Source organism: Zootermopsis nevadensis, unplaced genomic scaffold (assembly GCF_977971745.1).
Source record: "Zootermopsis nevadensis isolate Lab colony 2312 unplaced genomic scaffold, Znev_1.0 Znev_ptg000015l, whole genome shotgun sequence".
Taxonomy (NCBI): Eukaryota; Metazoa; Arthropoda; class Insecta; order Blattodea; family Termopsidae; genus Zootermopsis; species Zootermopsis nevadensis.
Window position 1 is genome coordinate 3,875,134 of NW_028259147.1, and position 22,528 is coordinate 3,897,661.

The window sequence follows — 22,528 nt, forward strand, 5'->3', positions numbered from 1 at the left end:
AGAAAATGTGGTTTACGGCTGTGGATTGGATCCATCTAGTTCAGGACATGGAGCAGTGGCCGGATCTCTTAAACACGGTAATGAACCTTCCGGTTCCGTAAAGATGGGTTCATTCTTGATTAGATCAACTTACTCTTAGCTTTTAAAAAAATTGCCCCGTGCAATTATTTATAACACAGGGCCCTTCTTAAGAAGTTTAAACTTATTCAGCTGGTAAGAAATTATCTCATTTTATGGGGTTTCAATTCCAGGCAAGTTTTTAATCTTCGGCACAACATCCAGATAGGCTCTGGGGCCCAACCAGCGTCATGTCCAATGGGTACCAAATTTATTTCCAGGAGATTAAAGCGGCCTCTCGGACGGTGAGTTATGTATGTGCTGAAATAAATAAATAAACTAACGTTTCGGAGAGTAGCTCTGTTTCCATCATCACGGAGACAGATCGTATCCGAAACGTTGGTTTTTAACTCAGTACAGACACAGCTGATTGCTCGAGAGGATTTTATAACATTCATGCACCATGAAAGTTTAAAATCTTATTAAAAAAATTCTGTTAATTTCTTAGTATACTCAAAGTTATGCGACACCACTGCTTGCTTTTGATGAAGGATTTACTCACCTCATATATTCATGAGCGGCCTAACAGCCAATAGCGAATGAGTCAGGTTAACCTGACTCCATTTTTCAAAACCCTAACCACCATAAGACAGAATCTATATAGGACATGGTAAATGACAGACTGCCGTACGGATAGATGATGCCATCAGACAGTGTGAAAGAACACATTGTGGCTGTATAATTCCGCCATCTTGCACAGAGACGTTTTGACAAACCGCTGTCTGTCACCCCAAGTAGAAAGTGGGAGAAAAAACAGGGAGAACGCATTTCCATGACTGCATGGGCCAGAGGCTAGTTTAGGGCGGGTAAAAATGAGCGGACTTTCGAGCCGCCAGCAAACAAGTGAAGACAGAGGAGCACATAATTAGGGTCAGTGCAAATCTATGGTTGAAGTACTCATTTTGGTTAACTGCGCTGTAAAAAATTAGGTCCTCTTATTAGATTTGACTTTGAAGTTTACAGCAGAGAGGTTCCACCAGATAAAGCTACTTCAAAGTTAAACACCGTCGTATTTTTGTAAAATTAAACTGACAGAACGCCTAGTATACACGTTTAACTTATTTAAACTATTTCTAAACCTCGTTAAGAGCAATAATGCTCTATAATAGTCAAGACCTAACAAGAAGCCGCAAGCAGAAATGATACAAATGAGATCTGAGGTTTCCATGGCGCTGAGGAAGACGAGGACGTCCTGATCTCATACCCCTCCCTCTTCGTAAAGCGTTAATGATTGGAAGTACACAAATTCGGTAGCTGATATGGCGTAGTTAAAATGCGACCGACATAACACTGCACCTTCAGCCGTCCGTGTAACAGTCTTGTGGAGGCCATTTCTATATCTGGAGACGTTGCAGGGTGTTGCAGTATCAGATGTTGCTCTTTTGTTACTCTGACTCTCCTGTAAGAGCTTACAAATGAATCGACTATTTCAGAATAAAAAGGAAAGTCAGGAATCGCAAATTCTTCAGGAGAACTCTTCTTGAATGGTTAGCTGTTAGAATCAGAAGCTCTGATCACATTAATATAAATTACCCAATTACAGGAAGCCAAGAGAGTCAGTAATGTTTAAATGAATTTTAAAAAGTTTCATAAGAAACCATTATTATATTCCTGCACAGATTTCTGTGCGTATTTCTTTTGATTTTGTATGTTAATAATACATAACGTCTGGATAACAGGTCCTATACGTAATTTACATTAAAATAATAATATTATTTTACTATAGGAACTGTTTAAGCAATGCGAAAAAGTCACGTAATATACAGTAAAGATTTGCACGTAAATGTGAGTCAACTTATAAACAGGCAGAAAAAAATGTTATGCGAAAATTATGGTACCGAAATAAAAGATGAAAAAAAAATCATGCACGATTTAATAAATTCGGATTTCCATCTCTGCTTCGCGCCAATTTCTTCGGTTGGCCACTCTAATAAGGATCCTCGTAAGAAGTCAGGAAGAATATTCTTTCAGCTCGTATATATATTCTCTGAGTTTCTTTACAATAATTGGGGACTTCCCCTGAGGATACACTTTGTCCACAAAAGAGACGTTTGACCTCAGAAGCAACACCGGTCAAAAATGCCTTTCTACAAATGTTTACATTCGTATCAAAATGTAAAATAAAACACCTGGAAGTGATCGTCCTGCTTTCAGTGTCTGCCAACTGCCACTGAGAGCAGAAAGACCTCAAGTCTATGATTCATATTGTTTCCGTTCTCAGTCGGGAATCCCCAGGTTTAAAAAAAAAATCATCAGTAGTGGGATCCACATTATTTCCACAAGCAGTCTGTAACTTTTATCCAATGGCTTGCACTCGGAAAGACGTGACTTGTGCTGCTCCTGCAATCACTGATTCAGCTAAATTAATTCTGCCACACTTTACTTAACATTCTACGAGACGTGAAAGTTTCTTAACTGGCGTGGAATTTCTTGCATTCCTTAATGGGGAAAGTTGAGGCCGGTCGGATGTGAATCTGAAGCACAACTCGAGAGGGACGTGAAGACTGTGGTAGTTCTTGGAAAATGTGGAATGAAGACAGCTGTTTTATGGGGATTAGTGAGGGGGCAATCGCCCTGATGACGGAGGCGCCAAGGACCTCCGAAACGCTGGTAAAACTCCACCAGACAACACGGCGCTACAATCCAGAGGACAGACATCTTCCTTTGTCACCGCCGTGAGACCCTTAAACCCTACCAAGACAGAATGAGTATTTGTACATGTGGACTGGATCCATAAATAAATCGGTCTTGAGATCCAAATGTTGTATGCTCAAAACTAACCAATACAGTGACGTTGAAAACGGTTGGCGTATGGAGAACAAAACCCTCCAAACACACCTAGGGCTTCCATGACATGAACAGAGACCATGAATATGTATGGTCTTTGTTGCAGAAGGTAATGATCGACAAACTTCGGTTGAACTGAACAAAAATTCTTTAACGCGATTACGTCAAACCGCCGAACCGGAAAACCAGAATAACTGAGGTGAGTTCTTATAAGAAAGTTGCAGACATGTGCCTGTTTTGCAGAATCAAAAGTGAGATAGAGACGAAATGGGTTTTGATCGAGGTTTCAGAAGACGTGAAGACAATCCAGTAAGAAGCTGGAGCAAGTGTGAACTTCCCACTCTGCCATAAATAATTCCCGTCTAGCCTGCGCAAAAGCAAGAGCGCAGCCATCATCCGCACAAAGTTTCTCACTCAAACTATCATTTTGCGCTGGACTGCGACAATAGTTCCAACACAGAACAACAACGTAAATTCTCCCAACCCTTAAACTCCCCTTCAACCCTTTAAAGCCCAATGGTAATCATATGTACCACAGCTGTAACAATAAATAACTCTGCCAAGGGAATATATTTACTGGTTTCATGTGATTCTCAAAGCGGAGATCCGTAGTTCCTAAATAGCATTACATACATGATATTTGTAATGGGGAACACGATTTATTTACACTGACATATGCAATGATTTTTAGAGCCACTGTGGTCTAGCGGTTAGAACGCTGGCCTTGTAATCCTGGGGTCTCGGGTTCAATTCCCGGCGGTGCCCGAATTTATAACTTGTGTTGGGCAAGGCCGTGGTCTAGGCAACACGGAGTTTTCCTCCGGGGGCTTCCCCGGTTTCTCCGTGGCATCCCAACAATTACTCCATTCACACACAGAAGAAGGCAATGGCAAACCACTTCTGGATCATCTGCCAAGAACGTATATGAACAGGTCCCAGTCCGAGAAAAGGATGGAAGGATCCTGTTCATATGGACCTGTCGTCAAGACAGGACACTAAATAAATATATAAATATGCAATGATTTACTAAATATTGTTTACATGAGCTTCAGACTTCAAAATAGCTGGGAGATCTGGACATTGGACTTTTACACAACGGTTAACATTATTTGTATGAAGAATTGAAAAAACACAATCACTTCACTCCGTAATCACAAAGTACCAAATATTAAAAATAAATCACATTTAACGGTTTGTGTAATTTATAGAGATTTTCTTTATATAGAACCTAACAAGAATGTCGTTTAACCGCCTTGAAATGTTTCAAATTACAAAATGGTAGCGAAACCACCGTATGTAATGATAATAGTTATAACAACATTAATTTGTTTCCTTATACCTAAAAAAAGTCTGTGTTCGCTTCGAATCCTTGATATCTACAGATATTATACAGGTATATCCAATGGCGCTACTCTGTTATTGTTATTATTGAAACAATAAAATAAACATAGCTTTTTATAGCTGTTTCCGCCTGGATCTGGAGAGCGAAAATTAGGTTCAACTTTATCACCGAATTCACTGTAGCACAGGATAGATTTTTCGTGGTAAATTCTAATGCCAAAATACAGTTTTCTTATTTGTACAAATCTGTTGGTGGATGGATGGGCGGACGGACGGACGGACGGACGGACGGATAGGTGGAGATAAATGGATGATAGATGTAGGTTGTAGACGGACGAGTTACCGCTTGGATGGATTTTCGTTTCCAGCAAACCGCGACCGCAGAGAGTCAACATAGACTGCAACTCAATTCTGTACGTTTGTGGAATTCTCAGAAACCGAAAGCACGAGGGCAAATCGGATTGGCGGCTTTTTATCCACACACAGATACATGCATCAGCAAGACAAAATGCAGCAACTGTCAGCTACTCGTAATCTGAATAGATCGATAGCATCAGCCAGACTTAGCACGGGTAACAACGAGAATACATCGATGTACAGTCCGTCTCGCGACGATCTTAACACTTCGGCTCGCATGAGGATCACAGGTGGGTCACAAGCGAATCGATGCCAGTACCACCAAAGACACCGGAAGATCACCGAACTGTAACGTTTATTGAAGAAATCAGTCTTCAGTGGCAGAAATAACGTACTCCTAACAACCCCAGCTGGGACAGGAAAGACAGATGAGCCATCAGAGCGTCACACTATTCATAAAATTAGGATTCTGGGTTTATTTTACGAATGTAGAGTGGGAGTCACCGGAGGGTCACGGAACGAAATTTAAATTTTGCACAAAGTTGGGGGGCCAAAGTATTAAATTCCTTGTTATTAAGTAGCCGAAATGTTCGTCACCATCATAAAAGCCTGCCCATCCTGAGCGTCACAATATAATTTTAATATAATGAAGTGACAGAGTTGTGTGCAAACATATAATTATTTCTTCATTTTCTTTAGAAGCTGACTACTGCACTTATACTTCAGTGATTTGTTTTTTTTTCTATTTATTGTTAAGTATTCATACCAAAAACAACGCCCCACTAATCCTTCATCTCACTGCAAGAGACTGCCCATGGTAACTCTGAACTGAATCAGATAATAAAATAGTGAATTAATAACTCTTTTTATTAACTAGTTATGTCGTCAGTCATTCAGCTGTTTGGTTACTAAACTAGGTACACTGTCGGTCAGTTAATGTACTGTCTTACATTGTCAACCAGTCTGTCAGTTAATTAATTTCATTGTTACTTGGTTAACAGTCAGTCACTTATCTGTTTATTTAATTACATACTGAGTTTTAGCACTATATTATTAAGTTAGCTAACTAGTTACGCAGATGATGGTTATGTTTCTAGTTACCTAATCAACAATAATTTAGTTGGTTGCGTAATCAAACAGTTTTGTCACTTATCTATATATTTAGCTAATCAGGCAGACATCCGGTCAATTACTTATATATATTTCATTACATAAAGATATGTTACAAAAATAAGGGCTATTAGTTTTCAGCAAAAGCGAGTTTCCCAGAAAATAAATTCTTACATCCAAACCCAACCCCGGACCCACAGAAACTCTCATTAATTCTTTGCTAACGAAGAGAGATCCCTCAACAATAATTAACATCGTTAAATTAATGAATACCTTAATATAGGCAATATGGCAGACGCCAACACTACGATTCCTTCATATTTATACTTAATTCGCACAAAGTGAGCCAAATAAGGGGGTCGTGTCTATTCGTACGCAAGGTTCACCTACGAAATTCCTCAATGGACTATCTTTAAATTATGTGCCAGGTAAGAAATCTAAGAGTCCCTCCAAAACCACTGGTAACCACGTACGAACACCACAAGGTGTCATACAACTTCACTCTCACGACCGGAACAAAGCGGCCGGAGCGTGATACCGATCACTTCCATGGAATGAGTTTAACCGCCATGTCCCTTGTGCGCCTTTATGGCTAGTGCCGGTACACAGGACAGATTACCACTGTCAAAAATCTTTTCCCTTATTTTCAGTCCAGTAGCCCCGGAGCACTCAGTCATGCGAAACGCTTTGCTCGAGCGTCCCTCCTCAGACTTACTGGCAGGTTCTGTCTGAGCAGCACATGCAGTTTGTTTTCCCTTCCATGCTTACTGACGTCATAAGGACAAGGACTGGAACAGCTGTATTCTCTTCACTCTGTGTAGTATAACATTACATACAGTTCAGTTTCTTAGACGTGGCCGCTGTAATCACGATGCGCAGTAGATTTGGATGAGTCCAATAACAGAGGAAAGGAATTAAAGAGCGTATGGGGAAGTCCGGCAACAATGTATCAACTCAACTAACCTACTAGGAGCAGCATTTTAACTCCAACTAATTTTCTCCTCACCTCCCCTCACGTGATGCTCAGCGGCCACTTCAGAAAAACAAAACTGTATCTATTTGTATTCATCTACGAATTTGTCACTTTGACTTGTTCAAATTAAGATTTAACTTCTTAAATTACTAATCCGTTCAGGCATCGCATGGTTTACAAAGGACAGAACCACAAAGAAAGACATTGTTATTGTTGGTTACGTCTTTGTAGAATGATACTGACCGAGGGGGGGGGGGGGGGGAGAAATCGAAGGCCCCCTAAAAAATACACCAGTGTCAATCTGCCCACCACAAATTTCACATGAGCTGACCTGGGCAAGAATTTGGGTCTTCCGAAGAGGGTGTCTTCCTCGATGCTGTGCCGTACAGTCTGGTAAAAATGACTGACGTTTCAGAGGTGCTTATAGCCTCCATCATCAGGGAGATGATGGCCTTATTCACCTTTATGATATGGCATTTAAGGACAGAAAATTATTTTTGTCGAAGACATTGCTATATCCTTGGAACAATCGAGCAACAAGCAAGAACTAGCCATTATATAGGTTAAAACTTTTCATATATCTTAAATAGGTAAACAGGTTTAAATACTGATTCTGACGACACCACATTCAAATGAATTTCGTTCCGCAGTAAGTCTGCTTTCTCACACATCCATCCCAGTTCATCATCCACAATTTCTAGGTCATTTTATGTTACAAGAGACAAAGTGTCATTAAATAAACGATGGAAATTCTAGTCTTTTGAAGCAGCGAGAGACAGATTTCGTGTTACACGTTGAAACGAACAGAAATATCATTCAAAAGGTATTAAAAATAAGTGAGCAACAGAACCATTTACATTTGATGTGACATCAAAAGAGATATAGGAATATCTGTAAGTTATTACAGTCTACAGTGCACGAACGAAAAATTATACTATACCGACTGGACATTTCTAACAAGAGAAATGTGGAGAAAAAAATTGCTACAATATCCGCAGAGCCGATACGAAGCCCATTGGAATTAACGTAATGGAAGAGCTCAGTCACCCCAGTCAAATGAAATCTTCAAACTCGTTACATTTGAATACTACCGGGTGATCAAAAAGCAGTTTCCAGGCGCAAATATTAAGCTTCCGGTAACGAAAATCAAGCTTCTTGAACTCGGATGAAAGCCGAAAGGCATCACAGGTTCGATTTTAATCCAGGGCATCGATTTCTGAGTGAACTTTTATCGACGATATGATAAAACCCAATTCTAATCATTACCATAATCACCCCCACACTACGATTAACGAAGAAAAAAAATCCGCGGAAAACGCTCTGAGAAGAAAACGTGAGTAGAAAGGCTTTCTGAAAATTGGAGAACACGTCGTATTCAAATGAGTTCCCAGCTAATATTCACCCTCCATTGCTGCAAATAAATATCTATTGCCGCAAAGCTAAACTACACTCCTGTACTTAAAATGCAGTGAAATGAGTTTGTTCTTCACACAGTTAACAAAAACCACACACACTCTACATTTCATCAACTCACAAATAATTTTCATTGTATTCCTTCATATTTGGGGCACACCATATCCAAATTCTTCATAAACAAATTTAAACCCATTTTCCGACATGTTCATGAAGTGACTGAGGAATACCACAGACCTCTACCAGGAAAGGCTTTTTCTTCCATTACGATTTACATTTCGTTGTTCGTAATCGTCACATGTCATATGTGTGGTCACATTAGAACTAACGGCGTCGGCACGCCACTGTTCAATCAAATTACAATCATAATCAATCAATCAATATCTCATCATGCAGGCAGGCATCAAGTCATTATCATGTACAACACATGTCAAACCAAGAGGCGGATTTACTTTGCATGCATATGCACAATTCGCTCTACTTGAATGGAGCGTCCGGGACACGGCGTCGGTTGAACCACAGCACAAAGTGAATGAACGGACCGTCAAGATCACAAGCCACAACTTAAATCATAACCAAAAAAAGAGAAAATTTTAACATTGACGCTTTCTGTATCTCCTACAAATTATTTCCTGTGACAAATGATTACTAATCCATGAAAATCTCGTGAGATTTTAGTTTTTCACGGCTTTGAGCCTGAAGATGTCTCTTCTGTGTTGTTACGCCGTCTAGTCTGGTAGAAGTTTACCGACGTTTCAGAGGTACTTTATACCTCCATATCACTTATCACCCTAATGATGGAGGCAGCCATCTTAAGGCTCACTGCCATGAAAACCTCAAATCCTACTTATCTGTGCAAATTAATAAAATTAACAATAAACTTGTAAGATTTGAGGTCATATTGAACTTATTTGTGAGGACTTTTCGAAAATTGTTTCGTGTCGTGAACTTTCAGTGCTTGTAAACCCCTGTCACCTGCGATATTACAACAGTGATAAATTAATTATTCACCGTATCAAACAGTGACCAAGATTGTGCTAAAGAGGCTACTGGGGAAAGCAATGACGCCTCACGGTGTCATCTTTCTGTATGAACAAGTGGAACCGGTCGAGCCCTCGGTCTGATATGTGCATGATTGATCGCTTCTCTGTTTGCTGAGTGTGATGAATAGCTGAGCTGATAGGATGTACACATTCAACTGTCTGCTTCACGTTGTCACGGTTACAGAACGTGTTTAATGTGAACACGGAGTGGTGATTCGGTGTCGGACCAAAACAGCGAGCAGCCCCAATACTTCCATTATCGAACTGTGTGTGTGTGTGTGTGTCTATTTGTCTGAACTCTTGTTTCAATTTTAAACGCCAATATTACAGGTAAAAAAAAGAGGCCAATTTCCGTGAAACTCTATGAAAAATGCGTTCCACTGTAAACTACCTCACCTTGAAACTCTCAAGAGACCCGACAGTAACAGATACATTCCACATTAGCGCCGTAGGTCCTTAAAGATTTAGAGTTTTGAAAGTGAGCTTATTGCACAGTGAAGATGTCTGTCTTCTGGGATCCAGCGCCGTGTATAATCTCGTAGAAATGTACCGACGTTTCGGAGGCGTTTACAACTTTCAACAGAGCGATTAGACATCAAATCAGTTTTTACCAAACTACACGGCGAAACATCCCACAAGACAGTCATCTTTTAATTGCCGTGAGAACCTCAAATCTCACTTATCTCCTGAACGGTTCGACAAAAAAACATCTGAATAGAAAAAGTTTAATTTCAGAGAGTACATTAGGCCTAAATATAACACGCTAACGGTAAGTGACTTTAACTCCCGTTAAACTGGAAGTTTCTTTGTTTTCAGAAATGAATCACTTGTTGCTACTGTTTCGTGTTTATACTATGGCACCGGATCATGTGATCCTGAAGGAAAACTTCGGTCTTGGCGTGACTATCCGCAGTTACCCTCGTCGGACAATATGGCGACCATACGGCCCGGAAATTACTCTTTAGGGATTCACGAAGGAACAACGAGATCTGAGTCTGTTCTCCCTTAAGTGCTTCCACTTTGTACTAACAGAAAATATAAATTAATTACATCAGTTTGCAGTATCCGTTCATTCGATGCTATACAGTCTGAGCTACTAAAAAAATCATCGTTAAATAACCTGTAAATCAATAAAAATACATTTTGACTTCTTCATAGTCTATGACGACTTAAAATTCCCATTCTTGTAATTTTATTACAAAAAAATTCTTCATGCTAAAAATGTAGGTGCACACATCAAACATTTCCATACCAAGTTCAATACGTCTATAATATATTCTGTATTAGTTACAGCCCGTTTTCGCTTGAGCGCCATGTTGGTATTTTACACCAAAAAAGTATTTAATTTTTAAAAAAAAATTATAACCAACACTGGGTTTCTTGGGAAATAATGAGAAATTTTTTTTAAGACTTAATTGAAATTTATTAAAAATTATATTAAATTATGTCTACCATTACAAACAGGTTCGCATATTGAGCAATAATTTTCTTTAACAAACTCAGACTTCGGCGAGATACACAACACTGGATTCGCCAGATTAATCTTTCAATGTCAGCTTTCATTTCTGTTGCCGACATTCACATGCATCCCTCCAAACGTTCATCAACAAGTCGCGTCCTAGTTTAAGATCTTCATTAATCTTAACAGTGAAAATTCGCACTCCAATTAGGGTTAAGCATATTTTCCAAATGAGATCTTTGAGACTTTGTAAACCTCATTACCCACGAACGTCTGTATTTCCTTCGCTGATGACAAGTTCCGAGCGTCGCTATTGGCCCAGCTCTGTGATAAACAGACACGAAATCTAAATAGGATCTGAGGCTCTCACGGCGATGAGATGGCTGTCTTCTGGGCAGCAAGGACGTCTGAGACGTCGGTAAACGTCTACCAGACAACACGACACTACAACCCAGGACACAGCCGTCTTCTTAGGCATGATGAAATCGTCTCAATACCTTACTTTTTTTTTAGTGTTCTGTCTGACGACAGGTCCATATGAACAAGATCCTTCCATCCTTTTCTCGGACTGGGACCTGTTCATATACGTTCTTGGCAGATGATCCAGAAGTAGTTTGCCATTGCCTTCTTCTGTGTGTGAATGGAGTAATTGTTGGGATGCCACGGAGAAACCGGGGAAGCCCCCGGAGGAAAACTCCGTGTTGCCTAGACCACGGTCTTGCCCAACACAAGTTATAAATTTGGGCACCGCCGGGAATCGAACCCGAGACCCCAGGATTACAAGGCCAGCGTTCTAACCGCTAGACTATTTTATTATTTAGTGTTCTGTCTGACGACAGGTCCATATGAACAGGATCCTTCCATCCTTTTCTCGGACTGGGACCTGTTCATATACGTTCTTGGCAGATGATCCAGAAGTGGTTTGCCATTGCCTTCTTCTGTGTGTGAATGGAGTAATTGTTGGGATGCCACGGAGAAACCGGGGAAGCCCCCGGAGGGAAACTCCGTGTTGCCTAGACCACGGCCTTGCCCAACACAAGTTATAAATTCGGGCACCGCCGGGAATCGAACCCGAGACCCCAGGATTACAAGGCCAGCGTTCTAACCGCTCACCTTACTTTACACTGGCATATTTTGGCGCATTCTGTACATCCCTATTCTGCACTGGCTGTTGCCGCTGAGGGTAGGATGGGTTAGGGTTCGTTGGGGAGACGCTGACTGCGCTGCTGCAGTAAATCAAGTCCCCTCATGTCAGGAATTACGACTTGACAAATCCCGGACTGAGGTGTGGACTAATTGACCCCTGCCAGTTCTAGTTCTTCTTCTCTTTCTGCACTTTCTCTCCGTTTCACAAATTAGGTCCAATTCTGTATTTCTCTTCAAGGACTGGAGAGATTTATCTGTGAACATACTTCCTGCGTCTGCTTGACGATTAGATTTATCTCGGCAGATCAGCTTCCTACCGCCCCGGTGGAATAAAGGAGTTACAGAGACTGTGGATATGAGACAATATCGCTGTTATTGATCTTATGACGCTCCGGCTGCCTTTGCCCCACGTAACAGAGAAAGACACAGTTTCCACTGGCAAATTATGAATTCTGAAACTTCCTACCGGAAATAAAGAACTTATTATGAATAAACCGAGTAAAAGTTGTGATCATTAGTATCAGCAGCTAATATTCTCTTAGTATTTGTCTTTCTGTCTGTCCACAGATAATAACTTGGCTAAGAGAACGAATTTTGATGAAGTTCCGAAGTCAGACTTCTTCAAATTATCGAAAAAATGAGTGGCTGACATGATTAACTGGACTACCATGCTCGTTGAAAATTTAATGCATTTATATACGTAACGAACTATGTACTGACATAACCGACCTCTCAGCGTCGTTAGTATCAAAGTATTCAGCCACTGAATACGTAACCACATCATAACCTCACTATCTAATTTATTTAGATCTTCATATAATTCTCTCATCTCCATCTTCGTCTTTCAAGTGGCCGTTTTTAAGAAACCGCGTATTAATATTCACTGGGTATTGAACAGAACATTAGAAAACCTTCCACACAGAATTTTACACCACTAACAACTTAAAAAAAGTGAATAGTGCATTTTGTTCCTGCAACGTGATGATCTGGAGATAATGACTTACTTTTACGCACGCGTTGTGGCGAAACCATCTCTACTCAGACTGTCACTAGTGCCTATTGTTCTAGAGGTCTCGACATCGATCCCGTGGGTCTGAGGGTTAAAACCTCTTGGTTTCCGATAGACCTCGCAAGAGCAGCCATGAGGTCCGTTTAACAGCTTAATATCAATTTGGCGTCATTAAATATTAGCGACACTCACAGTCAACCGCACTCTTCTTTTTAAACAATAGAAAACCGGAAACTGGTCGAATGTCTGAGTTTCCATCATTACCACTAGAGAAACTTGCACGTGTCGAGGGCCAGACTCGATGAGAGAAGACACTGGGACACTTTTGTTGTTAGCCAGATGCAGGAGGCAGTGGTGTTACGGTCAGTAACGCAAACCAAAAGACTGAGAATCTCTTAAAAGCGTTTCCATGGCAACATATAAAAAGTAAGATCTGAGATTCTCACAGCGGTGAGTATGAAGATGGCTGTCGTCCGCGGTGTTGCGCCATGTAGTCTGGTACAAGTTTACTTACGTTTCACAGGTCCTTGTCGCCTCCATCATCAGGGCGATGAGTCATCGCCCTGATGATGGAGTCAGAAAGCAACTCTGAAACGTCTGCAAATTTCTACCGTACTACAAACAGTCCATAAGACAGCCATCTTCATACGCGTCTCCGTAAAGTAAAGTTTGTCCCACTATACGCCATGTAGGCGTTTGGGGTGAGTGGAGGTATAGCTCCTCTCTTCCTTGACCTCGGCACTAGATGGGGGTGAGTGGTCAGCATCACGCCCCGGCCGGCTTTACCCCCGGGAAAGGACCCCGGTACCCATTGTAGAGGAGGCTGGGTGGGCCCCAGAGCCGGTCTGGACGCAGAGGCTAGAGGAAAAATCCTCTGCCCCCGTCGGGGATCGAACCCCAGTCGTCCAGCCCGTAGCTAGTCACTATACTGACTGAGCTATCCCGGCTCAATACGCGTCTCCGTAAGAACCACAAATCAAAGGGACATATCTGATCAAATAAGATCATTTTAGGGAGTAAATTATAGCAAATTTATTTCACTTTTTAACTGGTCGACCGAGACAGTACAATCACTATTGTGACTGGCTACGGACTGAAGAAGTTTCCGTCCACAGCAAGGACAGATTTTCTTTTCTTTTCCGTACCACTGCGCGTTTCTTTTAAGCCTTCTCACCAACTTATCACCTGAACTATTTCCCCGGGGGTTAAGCGGACGGACCGTGAAACAGAACATTCTCCTTCATACAGCCCCTAGGTCTACAATGCACGGAGCTTTCCTTTCACATCTCCAACACTACGCCAAGTGTTAACCTTTACCGTTAAGTTCTAATCATTTGTAACTGCAAACGCGACAAGCCCTTGTTTTGTTTCAATATCCGACTCTACATTGCACTGAGCGGTGGCGCCTCGGTTTATGTTATTAAGCCCCTCTCATACGGCTAGACCGTTTCTCAGCATCATAGATTGGACAGTCCACGCCTCATTTAACACAGATGCTATCATTTTCTCTTTGCTTCTTTTCTGTTAGAGTCTCCCTTGTTTTCCGTTCTTATTGTGGCCGGACTTACGCAGAAAAATACTAAATTTAGCGTCATGTCCCATCAATGTTAACATTGGTGAAACACGACATGTACAAACTTTTGTTTCATTTCCCATTAAAATAAACCACTTGTGAAATCGAAGTTTTTACGTCAGATCTATTCGAAGAGTAAACAGAATTCGTTTCCCATTTAAATAAAATGTACATGCGACCAACAAGTTTTTTTTTTTTCCCCGCCAAGTTCTAACCTCACAAAGGTCGATTATCATTCCCGGTCGTAGTGCCAGTGTTTCGCGGGGTAATGTAAAAGTTAATCTGAGATTATTCCATAAACTCCTCCCGAAGCGGGAAATCAAAACTTGCCAACCCCGGAGGCGATATTTTCTTCAAAAACGCGAGCAATTTCAAACACGGCTGCACGACGTCATAACACAGAATACTACACTCAATAGCATAATACAATTTATAATCTATATTTTTACACCTTTTACTTATTCCTAAATTTTAAAACGGTAAACATATGATCATTGTACGTACACAGAAGAGCTTTAGTAGCATAGGAATAAACATTTATGTCAACAAAATAGCTAATTTCTGAATGAGTGTAACAACATGACTTTTCGGTATAATACCATTTCAATGTCAAATTTTAGATATCCTGATTTGAACGAGTATTAATTTTGTCTTCATTTTAATATATTATTTACGAGTTCCAAACGAAACGTCTATTATAATATTTATGAATTATTAACCAACTATTGATATCATTTCAATAACGGAAGCTGAATCACTAATAATTCACCAATCAGTTACGCTCCTGCCCACTATTTACAACTGACGAAAGTGGAATTGTTACATGAAAGTATTTATAGATCATTCTAAAGTCTTCCCCTTCGAAAAGGGTTGATTTGGTTTACTGAGGCTTAGAAGGAGCTCTGTTGGAATGAGGGGTGGTGGCAGGAGGTGGATTTTCGAATGAGCATTCAATCCGGGGATTATATGACCAGTGACGAGACAGCGATAACAAGGCTGCGCCAAGGGACAAAGTTTAATTAAACTCCCTCCCCCCCCCCCATTCGTGGTATTAACGTCGGTTGTGGTGTTTATGAAGTTATATCGGCCCGACTCTGACAGATTACGGCTTATAAACCACTCATTAACAATTAAATTAAGACTTTCTGATGTACTGTCTGTTTGGTTAGAGTGATGCATGTAAATAGCATTTGTTGCTCAGCAAAGGTTTTGTTTAATCACCGCGTTCTTAATCTTAAAAAACAAGTGAGGCACAGGCAAAGTTTACACTGTGATGTCAGAAGCAAAAGCATTGATACAAACCAGACTCTCCACTGGACGGAGACAGAGTAATGGAGATACAGCAATTGAATCTACTGTGAAGTAAATTGCATTGCCAAAATCTAGGTCAAACTAAAGACCGGTTTCATGCGCGATTTACAAAATACGAATAACATGAACCCATAACTGGAATATGTCAGTCGTCTTTGCACATGTTTAACCTCCTGAAGAATTTAGCGGAATCTGGCACTCTTAGTCTACACTATGGCAAATTTATTTATTTGGTATGTCTCGGTTAAACTGCCACCGGGTAAAAACCCATTTGCAGTTAATAATAAATAAATAAATAACTCCTGCTTCGCGTGGAGCTCAGACTGAACGTCACTATTCTCCTAAATTAACTTTTCACATAAAAGTTTGATAACAAAATATATTATCCCCTTAAGGTCCACAATTTCAAATTTAAAAGGTTATTACATGGTGATTATTAAACAAAACATATGAACAAAGTAATTACCGACTGTGGTTTGCGACATCTACGGAGTAATTAACTTTACAATAAATCAAAATTAAGACCACTGAGGAACGCAGAGTTGCAAAGAAAGAACTTAGGAAACGCCATGTCACTATGTGAGCCTATACCACTCCAAACTGGAGTAACCTGCGATGTTCCACAGTAGTCGAGTGCTGGTTTGATTCGTTTAGCATGTCTATGGCTGCTTATTATCCGGACGCATCAATCAACGAATTATTTCTTCTGTAGGCCGACATACTCACGTCACGTAGCATCGAATAAAATATCGCGGGATTATTATGAAATACGGCCGAGACATGGTGATAGGTGAAGCGTTCATGTTAACCGTGTTGGTCCGGCTAACGTTTTAAAAATAAAAACGTTTCTGTCTTATTTTCGTGGTTCAGTGGTACACCGGAACAGATAAAATGCTTCGTTAGTCAGCTCCAGCCAGGCTTTGTTAGCCAGCTAACTCGAGGCTTTGGCTCGCCGAGAGCTTTCTAGGTTTCAATGTTGCCCTCACTTCGACCTCAGGGCCTCGTTTGCCATTCGTTTCCTATTAAGGTAACTTCCCTTAGAGTTGTCGCCTTCCCCATGGCTAAAACACTCCTGATTGTCTAGTCAGCCTTCGTTCCTTCATATAACCGTGGAAATCAGTGAGTCCACTGAGACCTCCCACAACGACAATCTCCAAGAAGGCGAGGAAGTTGAAAACGGTCAATGAATTAACTGCTTAGACTGACAGTTACTTAGTGAATTAACAAGTTAATCGACTGAAATTGTCAGGTTCTCACGACAGATGTTTCGCAGTGTGTCTCGTGGAAACTGATCCACGTTTCAGAGATGCTTAATTCCTCCATCACCAGGGCAGTTAGTCAGTTTGCTAATCCGTTAGTTACTTAATTAGACACTTGGTTACTTCGTTAATCAATTATTTAATCAGTTGGAAGCTTATTTACTACGACATGTTACTCAATTCCGCTTCGAAACATAATCTCGTTCATTCGTTAGTTTCCTCTACATTTATTTATTTATTTAGTGTTCTGTCTGACGACAGGTCCATATGAACAGGATCCTTCCATCCTTTTCTCGGACTGGGACCTGTTCATATACGTTCTTGGCAGATGATCCAGAAGTGGTTTGCCATTGCCTTCTTCTGTGTGTGAATGGAGTAATTGTTGGGATGCCACGGAGAAACCCGGGAAGTCCCCGGAGGAAAACTCCGTGTTGCCTAGACCACGGCCTTGCCCAACACAAGTTATAAATTCGGGCACCGCCGGGAATCGAACCCGAGACCCCAGGATTACAAGGCCAGCGTTCTAACCGCTAGACCACCGTGGCGGTTTTTCCTCTACATACACAATAAAAATTCAGTCCTTATTATAGTTGAGGATGTACAGACTACAGCATTACGTCACCGGCCAAGAATATTGAAAGTAAAACTGATACACTGGTTGTTATCAGTCAGTAACTTAAGTCCTTACCTTAAAGGCGTGGCTGATGAAGCTCTCTGCGAACAAAAGAAATACGAGATAAGTACAGCGGGACAGTATAACACAGAATTTCTACAAAGTTGTTTCTCCACTGTGTCCTTATGACAAACCTAAATATTACAAAATACTTGAAACCACACGTGATTAGGAAGTTCATGAAACGTAAAATTAAGAACATCCAGCAGGATCAGTAGATGAGATAAGTTCTCACAGTGACAAGTATAAAGATGTATCTCTCCTTGCATATTTCGCCGTTTCAGTAGTGCTTAAAACCTCTGAAACGTCTATTAATATCTACCAGATTACATGGCGGAACATTCCAGTAACGCAGTCATCCTCGATGTAAATTTGGCTCTTACAAATACCGAGGAAGTTAATTTGACTTAAATAATCAGATTTTACGGGTTAGGCCTTCTGGTTTGTTCCAATTCAGATTTAAATTCTAAAATTATGAAACATTTTAGAAATTTGGTTAGCGCCGTACACCGAGCGGCCACTGTAATCAAAGTGGTCTACACATCTAACAAAAATGTTTATAAAACAATGAAAAACTAATTTAAAAGAAGTTTCGGCACAATAATATATAAAGACGCCTAAAAATGAAAATCAGATACTATTTCAGAGCTTCTAAAAGAGCCAATTTTGATGACTGCACTCAATCATAACACTTGGTGTCGATAATCCAAAATATATATCCAAGGTATAAAATTCTTCAATCAAAGGACATAAGAATAAATTCAGTTAATGTGTTTATTCAGATTTTGCAGATAAAAATAAATCCCAAGATCTGAACACATCTTTATATCCCCTTAAATCTGGTCACGTTTTGACTCGTCTGAATTAGACACATTCATAAAACAGGTAGTAGCTTAACTTGAATCTCACCGTGAAACATCATTAGCAGCATAATTAACTAAACATACAGCAGAGCTCAGAGCCATGCACAGAGTAAAATGATGAGCGGGAAAAGTCTAATGGGGCAGTGGGATGTAATTTGCTGCTATCCGACTATGAATGAGTTACTTCACTAAGTTTAATCAGTTCCAAGGATTATGGTAATAAGAAATAGGCATACAATGGCGAAGAACCGTCAGGAATGGAGGAAAACCACTGGAAACCAAGGTCCACAACGGAATGCACTGATTGAGAAGAAGGTGTCCTATTAAATGAGAATTAGAAAGCATTTTATCTAATAAATTGTATGTTACTTCAATTTATAAAAAGTATTAGTTATAATTAAAGGGGCAAATATAGCAAATAATACAGGACTTATATTTTTAAATTTGCGAGTACAGGAATGTCAGTGAGGAGGTTCGCCCTGCATTTTGACTTCAAAACTCTGGAAGTCTAGGCGTCTGTAAATATTTGAGTGTGAAATCAGTCTCCGATCCATATGCGGCTCGCGAGTTACTCTTTTAACAACACGAGTACACGTCATATCCGCACATAATCAAGTCTGAACTAGCGCAGCCTGGCTTGAACCGTGACAAGCCTGTACAAAATATTTTTTTTATTTTCAATGTTCAAAGGTCCCAGTTTCTTATAAATCCGTAACATATAAATGCATCCGTTACACACAGAAAACAAAACACTCTAAGTTTAGTTTTAAGCACATTTTAGTCCCACTGGACTGCCTCGTAACTTCATTGTTCTCTAGTTTCCGCTCCGGAGAGGACCGGAGTCTCCCCGGAAGCAAGACCCAACATCCTGTAGCAGGATATTACCACTTCTTGAAGCTGTGACATTTCCTTTCTTCACAAGAGCGGCTTATGTCAAAGTATCACAGACATTTCATACCAACTGAATCACAAATTTCAGAACGTGCTGACCGTACTCCACGTAAGAAGCAATTGTAGGTGAATCTTCAGGTTCTCAAGGCGGTAGTATGAAGATATCTGTTTTCCGTGCTATTGCGCCGTGAGTGATGGTGAAGGCTGTAAGACCACCTTAAACGTCGGTAAACTTCTACCAGTGTTTGCGACGCAAAATCCCAGAATACAGCCTTCTTTATACTCGCCGCCGTCAGAACCTGAAATCTCTTCTACAGTCTGTTCGGAGCTTTTAATCAAGAAGGCAAGTGATTCTGCTCCCTGTTCTTACTACGAAGCACAGACCAAGGCACAATTTCATCAACATTCATCGTCCTGATGGTGGAGACAGTAAGAAACTCCGAAAAACCGGTAAATTTTCACGGCGCAACATCCGAGGAGACATTCATCGCCATATATCATCTGATCCAAGATTACATGAAGACAAAATTATTAATTGTATCATCATCATTATACTTACTGATAATTCTGACAGTGAATGAAGTGGACCCCGAGCGACAATATTGTTTGATAATGCAAGTGTGTTTACGTTACTTTACTGACCACATCCGCCCACTGAAGTCAACGTGTTTGACCTCGCATTTAATTAGGCCTCACCGAGCGTCACTCGGGCGTCAAGTTAATTGAGTCAGACTACAGAAGCGCCCCGCGCCCTCACTTGCTACGCTCTTGACCCCGATACGAATTCAGCTCCTGCGGTAGTTTCGGCAGCTACCCAGATTTACCTGGTGTCAGCAAACGACATTCTTCAGGCCTTCTTTACGGATTAATTCGAGTTCATCCGTGACCAATTTGCAGTTCGCAGGTTAAACCGGAGTATGCTTGGTACTTTACAACATATATTTCCTACCATTTAGTTCATATAATCATATTTATACAGTTTATTTTTAGAAAAATCAATAAATATAAATTATGACAACTTTTCGAAAATTGATTTTTGTTTCCTGAACTTTTATGACTTACAACCCTTTACCGTGGCACCGGCTAATTAGTAGTGGCATTTTCATTAGACTTTATTAAATAGGGTCATTAAACAGCCTCTAAAAACTCTGGACAACTTCATAGAATCAAGAATGAGGTAAATAAACTTTTAGCTCAGTCAGTATAGTGACTAGCTACGGGCTGGACGACCGGGGTTCGATCCCCGACGAGGGCAGAGGATTTTTCCTCTAGCCTCTGCGTCCAGACCGGCTCTGGGGCCCACCCAGCCTCCTCTACAATGGGTACCGGGGTCCTTTCCGGGGGGTAAAGCCGGCCGGGGCGTGATGCTGACCACTCACCCCCATCTAGTGCCGAGGTCAAGGAAGAGAGGAGCTATACTCCCCCCAGACGCCTACATGGCGTATAGTGGGACAAACTTTACTTACTTACTTGGTAATGAACACCAAAATTAAATAGTTCATTTATAAAAGATTTGAGGTTCTCACGGCAGCGAGTACAAGATGGCCGTCTTCTGGGTGTTGCTTCCTTTAGTCTGATAGAAGTTTACCGACGTTTCAGAAATGCTTGCTGCTTCCCGCATTAAGGCCATCGTCCTGACGACGGAACCAACCAGCACCTCTAAAACGTCGTCAGACTTCTACCAGACTAAAGGAAGCAACACCCCAGAAAACATTCATCGCTCGGAGTCTACGCTTCACAACAGTGGCACCACCTATGTGGGCGACGTCATTCGTGGTTCAGACGCTTGCCACTCCGGACCGCTGCCGCCGCAATGGTAGAGCAGACAGTCGACTGGCGTCGAGACGCCCGGCGTCCCGATGATCTAGTTTACATTGCAATGCATACTGTGAGGCCTGCCAGTTGAGTACAGACCTCGCTTACACGACTTTACCAGACAAACCACTTCGGTGGGTTCCACGCACAAAGTTCCGTGACCTACATTCGAGGCTCCATGAGGCGATTGTAGCTTTACGTGGATATCGGTTACTTCGATTTGCAAACACGACTACACGACTCGTGTACAATTATTCCATATTTCTGCACGGCCAACTAACAAAAGCCTAAATAATATTTAAGAATTCAGTCCTTACCGCGAAGAAAACACGACACTTCACCATTACGAAGATCAGTTTGTTAATTCTGGTTAAATAAATAATACACGTTTAAAGTGATAATCATACAAGACCCATAAGTACAAAACGCATACTTAATACTTGTTAAAGCAAGTGGTACATATAGTTACCACTATACTTTACCTTTAAACTTTCTAAAAACTATTTATAAAATTCCGTTCCTAAAGCTACGACATGGTGGCCCGACTAACAATACTCATTTAAAAATGACAAATTATCACAGTGTACTCTCAAACATTAATTTTATGAAAATCAGCACAAATTACTCTAGAGTTATATGTTATTTTAAATTCTCTCCTGCAACATCTCGTACGTGACACAACGTTGACCTGTAATTCAAACGTTTTACGGTAGGGTTTTACAGTCAATAGCGTGTGTCACGTGTCATTTGTACATGAAGCAGCATAGGAAAAGAAACCACGATTTTTAAATCCTTCAGATTAATTAAAGGTTTCAGTAACTACTAACAAATTAATCAATTACTTCGCGGGTCTCGTTATAAATAGTCTCGAGCAGCATACGGCCCGCGGACCACCAGCTGATCTAAGATGATACACTGTGTATTAATAACACGGTGAGGAGAGGTGGCAGATAATACGGAATGGCAAAGAATTAAGAGACCAAGGATTGTGAGGTCGGTGCATGCGTTAAGATCCCTAAGGAACTGCGGTCTTCCCAGATAAGCAAATACGTCTAAGATGATAATTTCAATAGCAGAAGAGTGAATTCTGGAAATGCTTGAAGCCAAGACCGCCTATTGTTCATTTGGTGGGGACAAGACTATACCGAACCCCTGGGATCAATATGTCAGTTCTGTGAGCGAGATGTGTAGCTGTGGCCTGCCAACGTGTCTCAGGAGGATCGCGGAACTTGTGCACTGACTCCGCTTCGGGACCTCAGACTGAAGTCTAACGGGATACAGACAGATTGCGGTCCACTCCTGTACGGAACGGAGCGTTACAAGCATCACTTCTACAAACAAATGAATATAAATATACTGTCTATCATGGTTAGCTTCTCGAATACAGG

At 40.9% G+C, this 22,528-nt stretch overlaps 1 long non-coding RNA gene across 1 annotated transcript in view; it reads right to left on the reverse strand.

The window, feature by feature from the left end:
- Positions 1–22,528, reverse strand: part of LOC110840298 (uncharacterized) — a 346,592-nt gene that overhangs the window by 287,594 nt on the left and 36,470 nt on the right. The window contains exon 2 of the long non-coding RNA XR_015535196.1: positions 17,587–17,612. This is a non-coding gene — a long non-coding RNA (uncharacterized LOC110840298). The remainder of the gene's footprint in view (positions 1–17,586; positions 17,613–22,528) is intronic.